At 40.6% G+C, this 18,599-nt stretch overlaps 1 protein-coding gene across 1 annotated transcript in view; it reads right to left on the bottom strand.

Moving 5' to 3' along the window:
* The window catches only part of LOC149456761 (propionyl-CoA carboxylase alpha chain, mitochondrial-like), a gene marked incomplete at its 3' end in the record, with an annotated part of 701,434 nt that overhangs the window by 71,005 nt on the left and 611,830 nt on the right, over positions 1–18,599 (bottom strand). The gene's annotated exons all lie outside the window — the stretch shown is intronic.

Raw genomic sequence — 18,599 nt, 5'->3', positions numbered from 1 at the left:
CAATTCTTTATAGACATTTTATAAAAAGTACACAGGAAACATTGTGCGAATCTGGAAGGGATACCACAACCAGCACCACCACCTGTAGCTGCTCCAATACCTCATTACCACTGTATGAGGTATTGGAGCAGCTACAGGTGGTGGTGGTGTAATGCCCCAACAGCAAGCGCAATCTCCCCCTATTTTTATCATACTCAATATAAACCCTTTTTTATACCTATGTTCCAAGTACATAAAGGGTTCAATAACTTCTGAAAAAGGAAAGGAACCTTAGTCAACCCCTCTATAACATAATACTTTTGATACCATTGTGCTGTAAACAACAGATTTAAAAGAAATATCAATTATTTAAATATATATAATATCAAGAAAATAATGTAAAAAAATCTCCTTGTCCAAGGCGGTCAAGTTTAATCCTTACAGGAGGATAATGCATTTTCTTTTTTTCTGGCATTATTCCTTTTGTTTTAACCATTTGCCGCCTGCCCTATGGCCGAATGGCGGCCGGCAAATGTCATCAGCGTTCCGGGTGGACGCCACATGGCGTCCTCCCACACATGCGCAGATCACGTTCCTGCAGAGCCGTGCAGCGGCGCGATCTGTCACCGGCCGTGTACCTCAGACACGGCCGATGACAGATCTGAGTACCGGCCCCCGTTGCCAGTACCATGTGACCTGCTGTGACCAATCACAGCAGGTCACATGAAAGTTGTATACATTGGATGGCTTCATTCATGCCATCCATTGTATACTAGTGTCTATCTGTGAATGGTCACAGCTAATCACATGCACATGTCATGTGATTAGCTGTGGCCAAATCACAGCTAAGCACAAAAGAAAAAAAAAAACCCTGAATGAATCGATGTCATTCAGGTAAATGCTTGCTTATAGCAAAGTAATTCTAACTGTGTAAAAAAAAAAAAAAATTACTACTGATCACTTCCCCAAAGTAGTACAATGTTACTATGGTAACATTGTACTACTTTGCTCATAGTGAAATATGAAACAATCTTAAAAAAAATAAAAAATAATAATAAAAAATAATAAAAAAAAAATATATATATATTTTTTTTTTTCATACTGTCACCAGTCAGTGTCCCTGACTGGCCATCCCAGTTATATGATGACGCTGTACTGCACTGGTGACAATATGTAAATATTAGTGAATAGTGAAACTAATTTTTTTAATTTTTTAATTTTCCAAAAAATTATGACAAAAAAAATACAACTTCAAAAAACTCGCCATGCCTCTTATGAGATACGTCGGACTGTCTACTCTGCAAAAAGGGGTCATTTGGGGATATCTGTACTGTTCTGACATTCTGGGACCTCAAGAAATTAGATTGGCTGTCAGTACTTCAGGATTGATCAATATTCAGATATATCCCATAGTTTGCTATAACTTTCCTACAAACTAAAAAATACATCCTGATTTGGGTTATTTTCACCAAAGACATGTAGCAGAATACATCTTGGCCTAAATTTATGAAGAACAATTATTTATTTGCAAACTTTTATAACAGAAACAAAGAAAAATGTGTGTTTTCAAATTTTTTTTGTTAATTTAGCAAATAATAAAAACCCCAGCAGTGATTAAATACCACCAAAAGAAAGCTCTAGTTGTGTGAAGAAAATGCTAAAATTTTAGTTTGGGTACAATGTTGTATGACCGCGCAATTGTCATTCAAAGTGTGAAAGTGCTGAAACCTGAAAACTGGCCTGGGCAGGAAGGTGTAAAATTGCCCAGTATTGAATTGGTTAACCTTGTAACCTGGCAAAAAAACACTTCCTGTCTTCAGGTAGCTACCTCAGGCCTATCCCTGTAACTATGAAGGATAGCCATGGTTGCCACACAAGCTGAATTTCAAACATGCCTGTGTGTTTTTTTCTATTATTAAGGGGATGGGGAAATTAGTAGTTAACAGAAGAAATATAGTACACTTCCAATTCTGCTTTCAGGAAGTGACATCACTGGAGTTCTGGCAGAATAAACAGGTATTTTTCTGTACTCTGGGAGAATGTTTTTAGCCTGAAAAAAGAAAACCAATGTAACCACCACATCTAGGGACTGGCAAGCTGATAAATATTTTATGTGAGTTCTTGGGATTAGTTATCTTCTAAAAATGAATTTTACAAGGCTAATGAGGAAAATTTACTAAAGCAACTAGTATTAGTTAGGCACATTCAAATGGTTCTGTAATTTTGAAGACTTTTCCTGGCTTATCCAAGCTACTTCTTCAGTTCTGATGAGTATCAGGAAATATCCAAGTTAAACTTACTGGCAACTTGTTTTCTAGTAGTCTTTCAGGACAGCACATTAGAAAACGCAGCTCCTCCTGCCATCGCAGGAAACACCCACCCACACAGACTTTAAATTGGAGGCATCTCCCTACAGTCCTCATTTGTCGAAGAGTACCTCTGGCCCATCTGAAAAACATAACCACAACAGCATAAACAATATCAGAGCAGGAAATTATTGCTGTCCTGAAAGACTACCGGTAAGTTACTGGTAAGTCTAACTTGGATTTTCTCAAAACATCTTTTAAGACAACCCGTGAGAGGATAAAGGAGAACTTACCCCCTTAGGCCTGCTCCCCCACTGACAATAAATCCAGTCTGTAATGGCATACAGAGGTGGACACGCTTGACCACGTCGCCACCTTACAAATTTGTTTCAGGATTGCACCGGCCTTCTCTACCCATGTGGCTTCCAGAGCTCTTGTTGAATGAACGTTAATGCTCAGCAGTGGAACATGATCAGAAAGTTCATAAGCGGATTTGATTTCCCTTAGCCATCTGGCAATTGATCTGGCTAAGGTGTCCAGCGTCTTAGCTGCCATTGTGCTACATGCTGGGTGTCCAGCGTGCTCCTGTACCTTTAAGGAGGGGTGGGCTCCCTCAGGTCCATCTGCCCTTGGTCTATCCATTAAATACAAGTGCCTGTACTATGGGGGCTCTTAAAATTGGAGAGTTAGGAACTACAGAATACTTGGGTGCCGTGACGAGGCTCTATAGCTTACGCATGTGTTTGCAAATGTGTGCTATCTAAACCGCTGTTTTTAACGCATACTGTTAGACAGGTTAATTTGGTTTGTTTGCAAGTTGGCTGGCAATTTAGAGCTGGGAATTTTTCTTTTTTGTTGTTTGAATAGCTGTAGGGGCATGAACTGTATGCTTGCCAACAGACCACCAGGATGGAGGCTGTTAACAGACCAAGAGCTGAAGAAGTGTCAGTGCTGCCTGTACTTTCTGCATCTTCTTTTCAGGCAAAATTATTTTCTGTTCCGCCAAACAAATGCAAAATCCCAGAAACAAAATCTTGGACAGGGTAAGGTTGGATTTTTGCAAGTTTATGCTTCAGCCCAGGCTTTCCAGATGGCCGTGGGCTACCTTAAGGTCCTTACTCAACTGTTCTTCTGAGCTTGCCAAGAACAGAAGATTATCTAGGTAGGGATTACCATAACACCTCCAAGCCTCAAGGGAGCTAAGGCTTCCACCAACACTTTGGTTAAAATGCAGGGAGATGACAGCCCGAAGGGCAGTGCACTGAACCTCGTGTTCTGACCGCAAGGCCAGCCTCAAAAATTTTTGGGCGTGCTCAGGAGTGATTGGGATGTGCAGATAGGCATCCCTTAGATCGATTGATGCCATGGAGTAATCTGGAAACTGCAGGCTTCTGACCAAAAAGATCAAGTCCATTCGGAACCTCTTGTATTGCACCACTTTGTTCAAAGGTTTTAAGTTGAGAATTAAACTGAATTTTCCTGATGGTTTTCCCACCAGAAATATATGTGAATAAAACCCCATCTGTTCTTCAGCTAATGGGACCAAAACCTCCTGAAAAATCAGATCCTGGACCAGGTTGCTCATAGGAAGAGCTTTTACCAGATTTTTTTGAATAGCCGTGACAAAATACCTTCTTGGGGGAACCTCTGCAAACTCTATCTCACAACCCCCGTAGACTAGATTTCAGTTATACCAGCTTGAAGTTATCTTTTCCCATTGTGGAAGGAACGTCTGTAGTCTCTTTCTCCCACTGGAAGCAACAGGTCATTGGGATTTTTCAGGCTGTGCAGGACTACGAAAAAGGACCCCTCCTTTTTCTCTTTCTGCAGTGCCCAAACCTTTTTTTCCCTTGGGACTTGTCCCCTTGCAAACCTCTCTGAGGACAAAAACAACTTTTTATTTTCCTCTTCACAGGGAAAGACTTTTTGCTGGATGCTGTGCAATCCAAAAGTCTGGCCCAAAGAGATCTCCTGAAAAAGGGATTCCATTCAACCTAACTTTTGGGGTTGAGTCACCCTGCCATTTTTTAACCATAAGGCCCTTCTTGAAAAGTTAAGACAAGGCAGCTGAGCGAGCTGTCATGCGTTTGGATTCTGCAGACGCATCCGCTATATATCCTAGCTCTTGAAATTGTACGGAAGGAATCTAGGATCTCTTCCTTTGGGGTCCTTGCATTAATATGCGCCTTTAGCTGGTTCAGCTAATGCTCCAGATTTCTTGCTACGCATGTGCCTGCCATAGCTGGCTTCAAATTCTTCACTGTGGAATGGCATGCTCTCTTCAGCAGCAAATCCATCCTTTTTAACCATTGCCTCTTTCTGGCTCCCCATATCTTCAAACTCTAAGTATGTGCTTTTTGAGACTTGGAAGAAAGCAGTGTCTACCTTAGGAACTTTGTTCCACACAGATCTTCAAATGGGAACCGTCTCTTATAAGACAACATAAACAACATAAATGTTTCCTTTCAGGAGCCTGCATTTCCTTTTTTCATCATGTCTGAGATGAACAAATGCACAAGAAAACATCTCCCTTTTGGTTCACTAAGGCCCAGGAACATTTGATCTAGGAGGGAGATTCCTTTCCTCCTCTTTAATGCCTAAGGTGGCGTGAATTGCTTTGAGGAGATAATTCCACATCATCCAGTGACAGTTTATACTTAGAAGCTAAGGAATCCTCCGCCTCTTCCTCATCATCTTCTGAATCTCCCTCTGACCATGGAGGAGAGACAGCAACCTGTGCAGAGGGAATCCCCAACCCTGCATCTAAGGAAGTTGATGACTATGGTGTGAAGGACGGCTCAGAAGCACTCAGGGAGGAAGACTTCAACATATCTCTGAATGACTGCAGGGTTGAACGCCACTCAGCCTTCATGGATGCCAGAAAATCACTAGAAGTTGAAGCTGCCTCCTCTCTCATTAAATCAGAAATGCATTCTTTGCATAAAGGTTTTTTCTAAGAATCTGACAGTTTACTCTTGCATGAAGGACATCTCCCCTTGCTAGATTCCTCTTCACTGCTCAGAGTCTAAGACAAAGCACAAAAGGGAACATAACCGCTTAGCCAATGATTGACTCTAAACGCACCCACTGCAGCTAGAGCCCAAACCTCCACACCACCAGTGACCCTACACCCACAGGATCCAGAGCACAAGACAAGCCCTCAGCCACCAGGAGATGTGACACCACAGTGCCTCAAGACGAAAAAGCAGCATACTAAAGTTGCCCATAGGAAGCTCTCTCCTACCTGGGCTTTGCTGGTGCCTCCGCTTGTCCCCGGAACTGCAGTTACTCCTGTCTCCTCCATAGCAGAGCCTGCAGCGGTTCATGTGGCTGTGTCTCCTGGGCCCGGTGTCCTGGACCGTCTGACCGGAAGCTCCGCCCCTGCCTAGAAAAAACCTCCCAGGCATGCCCAGACGCCACTGGACGCCAACAACATGGCCACTGTTATTGCCCCTCACAGGGGCATCAGGGCTACAGCTTCCCAGAGGTGCTGGCTCTCCCTAAGTACTGAAAGGGGACAGTGGAGCCAGGAGCAGGGCCCCCACCTGGGACACTGCCTGGAGGAACCCTGCTGCAAAGAAAAAAGGTAAAAGAAAAAAGTCAAAATAAAAACAAAGACCTCTTTCAGGCAGCACCTGAGAGAATGCAGTCCCCACATTTCCTGTGTGTTCCTACTAAACCAGGGGAAGCATGATTTGAGTTCAATTGAGGACTGTGGGGAGATGCCTCCAATGTAAAGTCTGTGTGGATGTGTGTTTCCTGCCAGAGGAGGAGGAGCTGTGTTCTCTCCTTTGCTGCCCTGAAAGTCGTTTTGAGAAATACCCCATAAATTATATTCACACATATAGCACAGGCACCCTAATCCAATCATCATGGAAAGGCAGAAGTTTGATTGTTTAAGAACAGGATATGGGGCGTGAAAGTGGTGTTTTAGTTATAGAATCCCATTTTTATTGTCAGAAAGTCTGCATAGGTGTTAAACATGTAATTGACATGTTGGCTGAAGGTGTAAATTGTTGCCAAGCCAACATATTTGTGTACAAATACATTAGCAAATGTATGCTTCTTTTCTAGGTTGTGTTGCAACTGTGACCACTTATTCAGGGATGAAATAAGAACTGTCGCAAAAAAGAACAACCCCCCCCCCCCCCCCGTGACATCAGGTGGGGGATCTTCCGCCAGCACCTGCTGTCACTATTTAAAAACAGTGTGGCTATACAGGGCTCTGCCTACGCGGGTGCGTTATTCATCCACAGAGTTGTTCGAATGAATGAATAAACTACAAGTACTGTCAGCCACTGCAACAGATTGCTTTTAAACCTCAAAGAACTAAAAGCGCGTTGGTGAGCAATCTCGTAGTTCATTGATCCTTTCTGCAGTTAAGGAACTGGCAAACAGCTGACTGAGAGTCTGCAGCATCCTGGCATTGCACGTATGGATCGCAGATGCAATGGCTTACAGGCTGCAGTAAATAAAAATAATAAATGCAAATTTCTTTTTACCTGCAAAAGATGTGCATTTATTATTTTTTATAAAATGTGAACTTGTACTTTAAATTGCGTTAAAAATAAAGGAAACAAAATATTAAAAACTGCAAACAGTTTTCAGAAATGTTCCCCAATATTTTTAAACCAATAACATTTAAAAGGCCCAATTTTCTTCTCACCTGATAGCTTTCAGCCCCTCTGTATTTCTCCCTGGCTAATCAAGATAGTACATGCCCCTAGCCATACCTGAAAATCTTGAAAGGGGTTAGTTTTATTTTTGTAATGTTGTCAATGTAACAAGTTTTAACATAAACTACCTTTTCCAAAATGTGCCGGAAAATGCTATCTGATATTAATGAACCCTAATTCTTAACATTTTTACATTTCTGGAAAGATGTCAAGGGGTTAGAATTGTGATCTGAAGATGTGCTTCCTCTGCTTGTGTCTGAATGACAGTGCCTGCAAAGATATTCTGTCTGCTTATGTCTGAATGACAGTGTCCGTAAAGATATTCGGTCAGCTTATGGGACGTGTTTTCAGATACTGTTAAGGTTATGTAACATTGTATTTCATTCATGGGGTTGAATAAGATACACGTTTAAGACAACAAAAAAATTCCTTTGGTGTCAGTTTGGGGTTTCTTTGTTTTAATAATTTGCACAAATATTTTAAGCTGCTTATACTAAAACCACTTTGTGAAATCCTTTTTGGGAGAAATATGCACGTTTTGTGGCCTTGTTTTCATGATTTTAGAGACAGTTTATCTGTCACATTTGCAAACCTATGTTAATTGGATTTTCTGCTTATTTCATTTTTTACAGATTCTGTGTCCCTTATGAGTTATCCAATTTTTGCAAAAAGTCTCATATACAGTAGTTAAAAATAAAACTTCCTATACAAAATATACTTAATATTCATTACACAAATCTTCTTTAAACATTTTTGAAAAGCAGATGTCTTGCATACAGTATAGTAATTGAATGTGATAATATTCACTGAAAAACATCTGAAAGGTAAGATAAAAATTATGAAATCAAGTAGTCTAGGGAGATAGAAAGAACCAGCAGCTAGTGGATCAAAACTGACTTAACATCAATAGGAAACAAGCTACTCAAGGAAAAATGAGCCTTTTCATCTTCATCAAAACACACTATGATGACTACAAATGTCTTGGTTTTTACATTCTTTCAAATCTTAGATGGAGAAAGAAATTTAGCTCCCCCCAGGCAGAAGTCCACAAACACTGCAGAATTACGTAAAAATGTAAAATACCCCTTGAACGTATATTAATCATGAAAAAGAATTCTCTAAAGTACTCATTTGTATACATCAGTAAGAAAATGAAGGCATCATCTTATAACTATTCTCTACTCATTACTTTTTGACAAGTCTTTTCTTATTTGTTCCAAAGGCCAACGCTTTTACTCCCTCCTGACATAGGGAGGTTTTACTGATTCTTTTGATTGTAAAGGGACTAGATAAAACCGTTTGATATTGGATTTCCTCTAGGAAAATACAAGTACTAGTTAAAAATAGAACCAAAACAAGTAAATAGTACAAACAGAAGACTGTTTTTGAAGCTCTACCTAACGATGTCTTCATTTAAAAAAGTAGGCAAACAGGATTCATATGAATTGCTGTTTCTTGAAGAAGGCAGCATAGTTATGGGAATACAGTTATATAAGGAAGGTAACTACTGGAGTAACAAGCAGGAAGAGAGTAGCACCAGTCAATTCATGTTCTTATATTTTTGGATATAGTGGTAATGCCCTGAATTCTTTGTTGGGTTTTCTATGCTATTTGCTGCCTCTTAGAGGAAGTTTCCTCTCACCTACAGCACCTTGCCATTTAATGCTTCTTGGAGGAAATTTACCCTAACCAATTGTCAGGGCTGGGCTGAGGGATAGGCAAAAGAAGCAGTGGCTTTGGGAGTTACTGCAAAAGCAGTGAACTGCTAAGGTGAAAATGGCTTGCTATAGGCCAGCATGTATCAGTGCAAAGCAGAATTTCAGAAGTTTCCAAATGCCTATCCACTGAAAGTGGTTCTACAGCCTTAACATTTTTTTTACCTTAATGCATTCTCTGCATTAGCTGACCATACATGAGGCATTTTGTTTTTTCATTCAACCAGCAGTTTGAACAAAAGAAAATGACTAGATTCCCCAATCTTCCAACAGGCTGATTGTACACAAATCACTCGATAGATTGACTTGTGTACAACCAGCCTGCACATACACTGATGTTCGGCCAATCCTTGCTGAACTAGCCAAATTTCAATCCATGTACGGCTGGCTTAAAAGATAAAAAAAAAGTCCCAATAATTGTATTGCTCCCTCGCCCCTCTTATACTTGCTTATCTCGATCTAGCCCTGTGCCTGTCTGCAGTGGCTATCTCCTCTTTCTTTGCTCACAGAGGGAGCAGCCAGAGCCATTGGTTCCGGCTGCTGTCAATCAAATCCTGAGAACAAAGTGTGCGTGTGTTGGTGTGGGGGGGCTAAGCTGCATTGTGTGTCAATCACACATAATCTGGCTCGGGATGAAGCTCACAGGTGCACCCCCATAGGAAGCAGCTTCCTATGGTGGCACATTAAGAAAAGGAGGAGCCTGGAGCAATGATGGGAAACCCCAGAAGAGAAGGTTCAGGGTTACTCTGTCCAATACCACTGCAAAAAGCAGATAAGTATAACATGTTTGTTATTTTCCAAAATAAAAAAAAATAGCCTTTACAAAACACTTTAAACGGGGACTGCTTCTGTCCATAGGATACAAGGCTCTGAAGGTGTTTGGATGGGGAAATAACCTCTCAGAGTTTGGACAATCATTGCATAAGACCGAACTTTCCTGATCCAGAGTAGAAAAGGGTTTTCTACAGTAGAAAAGGTCCTCTTTTTAGTGCATTTTTTACATACAGGGTCTGTGCAGTTCAGGACGCATCTGTCCAAAGACTAGCACACACCGTGTTGATATCCTATGAGGGTAAAGAAGTAAGTTTCATAAATTGTGGTGAAAAATCTTGAGCCGCCTCCTCCAGAATGTCTGTACCCCTCTTTGTTTCTGCCACAGCGAGTGAGTCAGGAAATACTGGTTTTATGCCAGGAATATTGTCAGGGGAAGACGAGGTAAAGATCTCTTGTATCTTAAAGCACCCGCTGAGTCCAACAGTGGCGATAGCCTCTGGAATAGGTCAGACATAGTGGCTGTAAATTCTGCCTTAGTCCGAAAGTTCTCACATTGCGCATCTGAATGGGAGACAGAGTCATTGAGTTTGAGCCGTGTTGGTGTTAGACCTTGCTCCGGAATGAGGGAAACACTATCAACTAGAGATAAACTTGGGAGCTTCCTCAGGGCCTGTGGCAACTTATTACTGATTGTTTTATGTTTTTCCACTGCCAAACACCTGCAATCCTCAATTGCCAAGTGAAGAATTTCCTCCAGAGGGGCACTCACGAAATAGATGTGAATTAAAGGGGTTCAGAGTGTCCAGAATGAGGGAGTCGCGGCAACCCAGGTGTTAACCCAGTTCCAAAGGCTGTGCCTCTGCTGAATTTGGCAACAGATGGTATGGCAAACAATCAGCTTGAGTTGTCAGCAGAAAACAGTGGCTGGACATACGCAGCTAGGAGTCTTGTAAGTACTATGTTACCAACTGGAAAGGGGGAAGTGGGTAAAAAATGAGAAACACTATAATGTTACCCACTAGGCCAAATTAGGGAAAAACAATAAAGGTGACCATATAATGTACAATCTGGCTACACAAGCTCTTTTAGATCTTCCATCAACTATGTAATACAAGGCCCTGCCTGGATGGATACAAAGTAAAAGTATTGTTTATATTTGTCCTCACAATATAGAGTTTTGGTAAGTCTAAAGGAAATTGTATGGAAATAGTACAGACAAATTTTATAGTGTAGGGAGCACTTAAGACTACAAGTCACCCTACACCTGTGCCCTATGAACTGCTTGTGTACACAGCACTGCGGTATGTCTTGTAGCATGTAGTGTATATGACATCAAGAATAGGTAAAGCCAAGAACCAGTATGTATAAGGGTATGGGGAACCTTATCTTACCTTGTCCAAGTGTAGGTCCCATCCAGGATTCGCCCGTCACAGTGGGCATATCCTCAGAAAAAGGGTTGTCAAGGTCTCAATGCCATAGGAATGGACCATGGACCCTGTGACTAACTACACTCACACTTTGCACTTTTACTATATGCCAGGGTGATCACCAAATGCATTGACCAATTACAAAAGTTACAGTCTGACCCTGCCTTGCCTGAGGGACCGGATACAGTTCCTAAGATGTACTCAAGGGCCTCCGATCCAGAAACTGACAGTGAGCCATACATTTTTGACAGAAGTTTCAGTTGGAGGAAGTATAACCAATCTGGTGAAAAAACTGTAGGAAACTCTTCAAGAGGACAAGGCGTCCATCATCTAAAAACTGGCGCCTCATGGAATGGGCTGGGTTATATAGGGAAGTGGACCTAGCAAAGCTTTTCTCCAATGTCAATTTACCTGAAGGTAGAGGCACATAAGCCATAGTCTATGAATTGATTTGTTTTTGTCCTGTACAATATTTGAGGGAGCTGCAATATGTGAAACTGTAACCAAGGGGGAAACATTTTACTTTCTATATTTCTCTTTTTAACTATAAGATGTTTTTAGAATGTTTTCATCCTTAGTTGCATCCTAGTGCTGCTGATCTCTTCTAGCCTTGTTTGCAGCCACAGTGAGCATTCACATTGCCACTTATAGCTTGTGTGGCAATGCAGGAGAGCAGTTGAGAGACAGACAATTGTCTCCCCATAACAAAGTGCCTGGGTATGGACTAAAATTACAATAAAATCTGAACTCCAGGCCTAAATAAAAGACACAAATGAATGCAGCGGTTAATGCATTATAAAATGCATTTTGTACTGCAATCAGTCTAATTACCTAAACTTGACTATCAGCCTCTTGCAATCTACTTTACAGGAGAGGAAGGTAGAAGCAGCAGAAGGATACAATCAGGTGTGGTGCAGTGCAAGAAGCATGCTGATATTTAGAAAGAGCAGAAAAATGAGCTCATCAGTGTGCTGCTTCTACTGCAATGGGACCTTTAAGTGTAAAGTAAAATAATAGTTGTCTGACCTGCTAAACAGGGCTGCATTGTGAGAAAGAGTTGTGTAAATATTAGGATTGGATGGACAGAATTTAAAATTCATTAGCAGGTAAAACAGCTCTCATATATGCATTTCATCTCTGTATTTCACTGTTTGCCTAGAATTTAGCTTTAAACAGTTTCTCGCCGCCCTATAGCAGAAATACTACTACAGGGTGGCAGAGCTGCGCAAAATCACGTATATATATCTGTGAGTTCGCATTTCTGGATAGGGCGACACATGCGCCGCTCATGCGTCCTACCCGCACTGCCATTGGCGGCCTCAGCTGTCAATCACTGGCACCCGGCGATCGCTGTGCATCACTGACAGGGGAAAGACCTGTATGTAAACCGTACAGATCTCTCCCCTGTCATCTCCTGCACATTGCTTTGTATTGCTCTGAATAGCTGACACAGTGAAAGACACACAAAGCACACAGTAAACCCTTTGATCACCCCAGATGTTAACCCTTCCTGCCCAGTGCCATTAATACAGTGTCAATGCTTATTAGCACTGATCACTGTATTAGCGTCACTGGGGATGTCAGTGACAGTTAGTCAGTTCCCCCCAGTGTCAAAATGACCGCCGCAATCCCGCTATAAGTCGCTGATTGCCGCCATTACTAGAATAAAAAGAAAATATTCCAGTATATATACCATTTGTAGACACTATAACTTTCACATAAACCAATTAATTTACACGTATTGAGATATTTTTTTTTCTAGCAAAGACATGTAGCAGAATACATTTTGGCCTAAATTTATGACAAAATTTTATTTTTTTACTGGACATGTTTAATAGCAAAAAGTAAAACATATTGTTTTTTTCTCAAAATGGTCAGTCTTTTTCTGTTTATAGTGCAAAAAAAAAACAAAAACGCACAGGCGATCAAATACCACCAAAAGAAAGCTTCATTTGTGGGAAAAAAGGACATAAATTTAATTTGGGTGTAGTGTTGCATGATCACGCAATTGTCAGTTAAATTAACACAGCGCTGTATCGCGAAAAATGGCCTTGTCAGGAAGGGGGGTGAATCCTCTGGAGGGCGAGTGGTTAACAAATGTAACAAATAAATAAGATTTTATAGGTTGGCTTTATATATATTTTAAAAACAATCTGCAAATAAGTCAATTTATGTTACTAACAGGATGAAACTGGTTATGCAATCTCCCCTGGCTGCTAATCTTGTTTTTATCATTTAACCTGCATGTTTTTCTTAAAGGGGTGTGATGATCGGGGCAAGGAGTCAGAGAACACCAAAGAATAAATACTACCCAACTCACAAAAAAAGTAAGTAGCCTTTATGGTAAAGACTTCCTTGAATTGCTCCACTTGAATTGGAGTACCCAATTTTGGAAGAACACAGTGTAACAGTCACCTTACAATATACACTTCACACAGTCACAGCTAAAATGCATTGCAGGGACAAAAAGCTGAATAATGGCACTGATAATATGGCAGTATGCTGCAACTGTACACATGTACAGGCCACTGCTGTGACTGTTGCTAAATGTACTACTCTATTAAAGTAAAAAAATATTTGAGGGCTTATTTATACATTTCCAGATAAAAGTTATTAAGGATTCCTGCATTGGCAGCAGATGGTTCTTGGTTTACTCTTAGTGAGATCTTGCCAAGGGACATTGTACAAATCACATTATCTCTCTATGCCTCCAGCACACAAAATTACATGTTATTTGTAAAATATGCAAATTGTTCAAGTAACTACTTAGATATGATTTCCAATTTTCCATGCCAATGCATCACATTGCAGCATTCACTCTCTAGGAAAATTGAAAGCAATATTAAATCCAAAAGCAAATATTTATTATATTGCAGCTTAGCCCTGTACACAGTGAGAGGAACTGATGGTCCTTTCACCACGTGATGTCAGAAACCAGAAGTGACAATTACTTCTTCACTTCTGGTTTTGGATTGTTTGTTGACAAGTCATTACCGATTTGTGAATCGGCAGATCAAACCAATCTTGGTTTGAACTGCTGCTTTGGAGGCCATGGGGAGGACCTGTCACTGCACATGCTATCACAAGAGAAAATGTTCATCCTTTGTGATAGCAATAAAGTTGATGGAAAAAAATAAAAAAAAGGTACAGTGTAAAAATAACCAATTTAAATAAAATAAATAAAAATGAAAGGCTATTTTCACTTTTTATATAAAAGTAAATAAATGCCCAACTTTTTGAAGGTAAAAATAAATGTGAATTTATAGGTTTTTTTTTACACTGCAGCTAGTAGGGCATTGCACCTGCGATCAGCAGATCACAGGTGCAATGAGAGGATCTTACAGACTGAATTGCGGGAAGAATCCATGAACTTTGAAAGCGCTCACCAGCGTCTTCGTAGTTCATTGAAAACTTCAAGCCATTGGCTGTAGCCGTAGTTGTAGTTTATTCATTCACAGAACTCTGTGAATGAAATGATGTGGCTATTTGAGCGGAGCCCCACACGGCCACGGTGTTTTTAAATTCCAACTCAAGTGTGGGGGGATCAGGTAGACAGGAGGTAGAAGCTGGAACATGTTGCATTTTCCATATGGGTGGAACATGTAACATGTTCCAAAGGTGAACTTATCCTTTAAAGCGTCCCCACGCTCATGCACACAAAGGTCCCACACGCATATGTAAATGGTAATCACACCACACATGAGGTATCACCACAAACATCAGAGTGAGAGCAATATTTCTAGTGCCAGACTTCCTATGTAACTCTAAACTGGTAACCTGTGAAGGCTTTTCAAGCATCGCATATAGATAATTTATTATTCTGCATATTGTCGCCATTCCATGGGTGTGCACAATTGTAAAGCGTGACATGTTTGATAACTATTTACTCTGTGTAACATCATATTTTATATTTTACCCAAAAATTGGGTATTTTATTGTGTTTGTGGTCAGTAAAATTCATTAGTGTATATTAAAAAAAAAAAGGAGTATGAACAATTGCTGCACAAATACCATGTGACAAAATATTGCAACATACATCATGTTATTCTCTAGGGCCTCTGTTTGGGGTTCTAAGTAATTTTCTAGCAAAAAAAAGCAGATTTTTACATGAATTACAGAAATGTCAGAATTTGCCTGGCAGGAAAGTGATTAACACTGACAGGGATGCTCATGTTGGTAAGCTTTTATTTACGTAAAATCTTGATCTCAAAAGAAAAAAAACAGTTTGCTGTAACTGCATATAACATATTAGCTAGCTTTTGGCTTCAATTTGTTAGTGTATCTAAATCTGCAAGTACACCCAACACTCTCTTCTCCCCAGATTAACAATGCTGCTGTCCAAATGTGCCCCTGTGCTCCATCATTCAGAGTGGAGGCACTCTAATACAAGAGGTGTGTTACTGGCCAGATCACCAGGTATAAACAGAGGAAAATGCCTAAAAAAAAGAAAACTAATACAACCACCACACCTAATGATTTATAAGTTACAATATACTACATTTTTAGTTTGGGATTTAGTACTGCTTGAATACATATATTTGTACGTGTGCAGCAGAGCAGTGGTTTCTATTGACAAAAATGACCACTTAGTACATAAATGAAGGGTAAAATATCAGTCATTTAAAAATGCATTACAATTTGCTGCAGTGTAAGTACACTGGTACAAATAAGAGATGGCATGTATTCTTTTAAGGAAGAAGATGATTAGATGATTAGCAAATTGCCATATCTGACAATGTATTAAACAAAAGAATAATTGCCTTTGGGATAGCAAAAGTAGCAGCAAAACTCTTAACTGTATATGTGATACAGACCGGATTAAACAGTTTTATAAACTGCTGGGACTTTGCTCTAATCATCAATTACTGTTAACATCTTTTTTTAGATAACAACAGTAATTTTAAATTAGGGGTTTAGTCTATTTAATCTGTATGTTCGAGAACGGCAGCTGTATCTGCCAAAGCCATCAAGTCTTTTTGAATGTCTGTAACAAGTAACATTTATATTCCACACAATGGCCTATGCTGAACTGATCTCTGATCTGTCAATCGCAGACATTGATACTAAATGATCTCTACCAAACAAAGCTATGTTTTCTCAATAATAACAGTTGTATAAACAAAGAGACCAACATCAAAAAGCTGTAAGACAAGCAACCCTAAACTCCCCTATCCTTTGAAGGCACCCGTTTGAAGAGAGGTGTTTCCAGTTATGGGTGAGTGAAATGAGAATTCAGCAGCAAGAATTGGACCCTCAGTTCCTGTGAAAAGACTAATTAGATCCATGCGAGGAGCTGTCCCTGAAACGTCTTCGCACATTAAAAGAAAAGTTACTAGTCACTCCTTTCAGAAAGCTGTATCTAAACATTTAGTCACAGATGATGCACTGTACAAAAGTGATATTTTGGAATGTGCCAGCTAAGATCTCTCAAGGTCTCCAGACATGAGATGATAGCGGATCCTGCCATTTTCAGTTGCAATGGTCCATAATCACACATGTATGAGGTAGTCTCAGACATTCCTGCATGACAGTTGTCAGGTAGAGAACATTGTAATAAAAAGTAGTGAAGAGCGCCTTAGTAAGAGAAAACCCCACAAGCTGCTATGCACAAAATAGGTACCAAGGACCTATAGTAATAGACAATAAATATAAAGGAAGTGCAGCGCTAGTGAGCAATAGTGAATTTAAGTATACATAAAAATAGTCCCGTGAATACACATAAATAATAGAGGTGACTCTGTTATTCGTGAGGAGGTGGTGTTAAAATGCGCACTCACCGGACGCGCATTTTAAATGCGCATTGGGTATAAATCCTGCTGTCAGGTGGTGAGCGATTCCTCCTTTACCGGGTCCTAGATGGGTTATTCTACTCCACTGGGGGTCCCTGTTGAAACCGTCCTTGCTGATGATCTGGGTAATGGATGGCAATCTTTTCTTGGAGTGGGTCTGCGGTGAGTCTGCGGACTAAAGCACTCCCCCAGAGGGCAGCAAGAACACTCCCATAGTGTAGTAGGTTTTAACCTCAAATTTATTAAAAAGTAGGTGATACAAAAAACGTTGCAGACAATAGTCTGTGAGTAACTGACCAGCTGGTAAGTAAGAGTATCCGCCGGAGCTCCACGTTGCTCCGGCGGGTGTGACGTCACGGCGTGGTGTGGCTCCTCCTGACGCGTATCGTGCTCAAGCACGTCTTCAGAGGGGTGGCGACCCCCCTCTGAAGACGTGCTTGAGCACGATACGCGTCAGGAGGAGCCACACCACGCCGTGACGTCACACCCGCCGGAGCAACGTGGAGCTCCGGCGGATACTCTTACTTACCAGCTGGTCAGTTACTCACAGACTATTGTCTGCAACGTTTTTTGTATCACCTACTTTTTAATAAATTTGAGGTTAAAACCTACTACACTATGGGAGTGTTCTTGCTGCCCTCTGGGGGAGTGCTTTAGTCCGCAGACTCACCGCAGACCCACTCCAAGAAAAGATTGCCATCCATTACCCAGATCATCAGCAAGGACGGTTTCAACAGGGACCCCCAGTGGAGTAGAATAACCCATCTAGGACCCGGTAAAGGAGGAATCGCTCACCACCTGACAGCAGGATTTATACCCAATGCGCATTTAAAATGCGCGTCCGGTGAGTGCGCATTTTAACACCACCTCCTCACGAATAACAGAGTCACCTCTATTATTTATGTGTATTCACGGGACTATTTTTATGTATACTTAAATTCACTATTGCTCACTAGCGCTGCACTTCCTTTATAGGTAGAGAACATTATCAGACAACTTATTAAACCTTGCCTGATTGCTACTTCTTCCAAAGTGATAAGAATTTGTCAATATTGTTTGCGATAGGTGAATTTACTCCTCTCCACATCTCCTTCCTCTGTGTTATGAACTAAACATGTACATTAGTATACATGCATCCTAACAATGAACTTATTTTTGCTCTGTTTTATATATACCATTGAAAGTGTTTTGTTATATTCGATTGATAATATGAATACCTGTTGATCCTGCCAGAATTCTTATGAGTCTATAACTTCCGGTGTGCTCTGCTTCTGCTGTTATCAGTTAGCATTATTCCCAGTTCTCTCTTTGGGCTACAGAACACCTTCTCCAATGTTACAAAGAAGAGAACAGGGAAGGGGGTTCTGTAGTCCTGTCCTAGGGTGGCATACTGCTCCAGCATAGATACAGTATGGGGAGTATTGTCACACTGAGGCAGCAAATGCATTTCCGGAAGGATCAATAGGTAAAAATAAACGTAAAAATGCTGAAAGAAAGAAAACAAATGCAGTTACCAAATCTATGGACTGGAACCACAACATATGAAAATTTTGGTCTTGGTTTGAGATACTAGTGGTAGGAAAAAAAAAGTCTAGCAGAGCCATTGATAAAGCAACCAACAAACTTGGGAATATGATGAAAAACAGCACAAAGACAGGTTACCTTTACTGAAAACCACATGAAAGAAAAAACCAGACTCAAAGATGTAAGTGCTTGAGGTTGTATACCAATATTGATTTTATCTGAGTGAGTCCTCCTTTCCCCCTCAATTCCTTCTATTTGGAACAAGCAGTTCATGTTTCTTGTGGTCATGTGTGTGCACTATACATACTACAAATCCCATGGCACATAGTTTATAGTCCCTAATCCATCTTGGGCATGAGCAACAGATGGTGACTATGTTCTTTTACACAGTGGGACCATGGCTACCCTC

This window comes from Staurois parvus, unplaced genomic scaffold (genome assembly GCF_062004578.1).
Source record: "Staurois parvus isolate SC_StPar_1 unplaced genomic scaffold, SC_StPar_1.0 ptg000349l, whole genome shotgun sequence".
In the NCBI taxonomy this organism is placed as follows: Eukaryota; Metazoa; Chordata; class Amphibia; order Anura; family Ranidae; genus Staurois; species Staurois parvus.
This window is presented reverse-complemented; position numbering and strand designations above follow the sequence as displayed.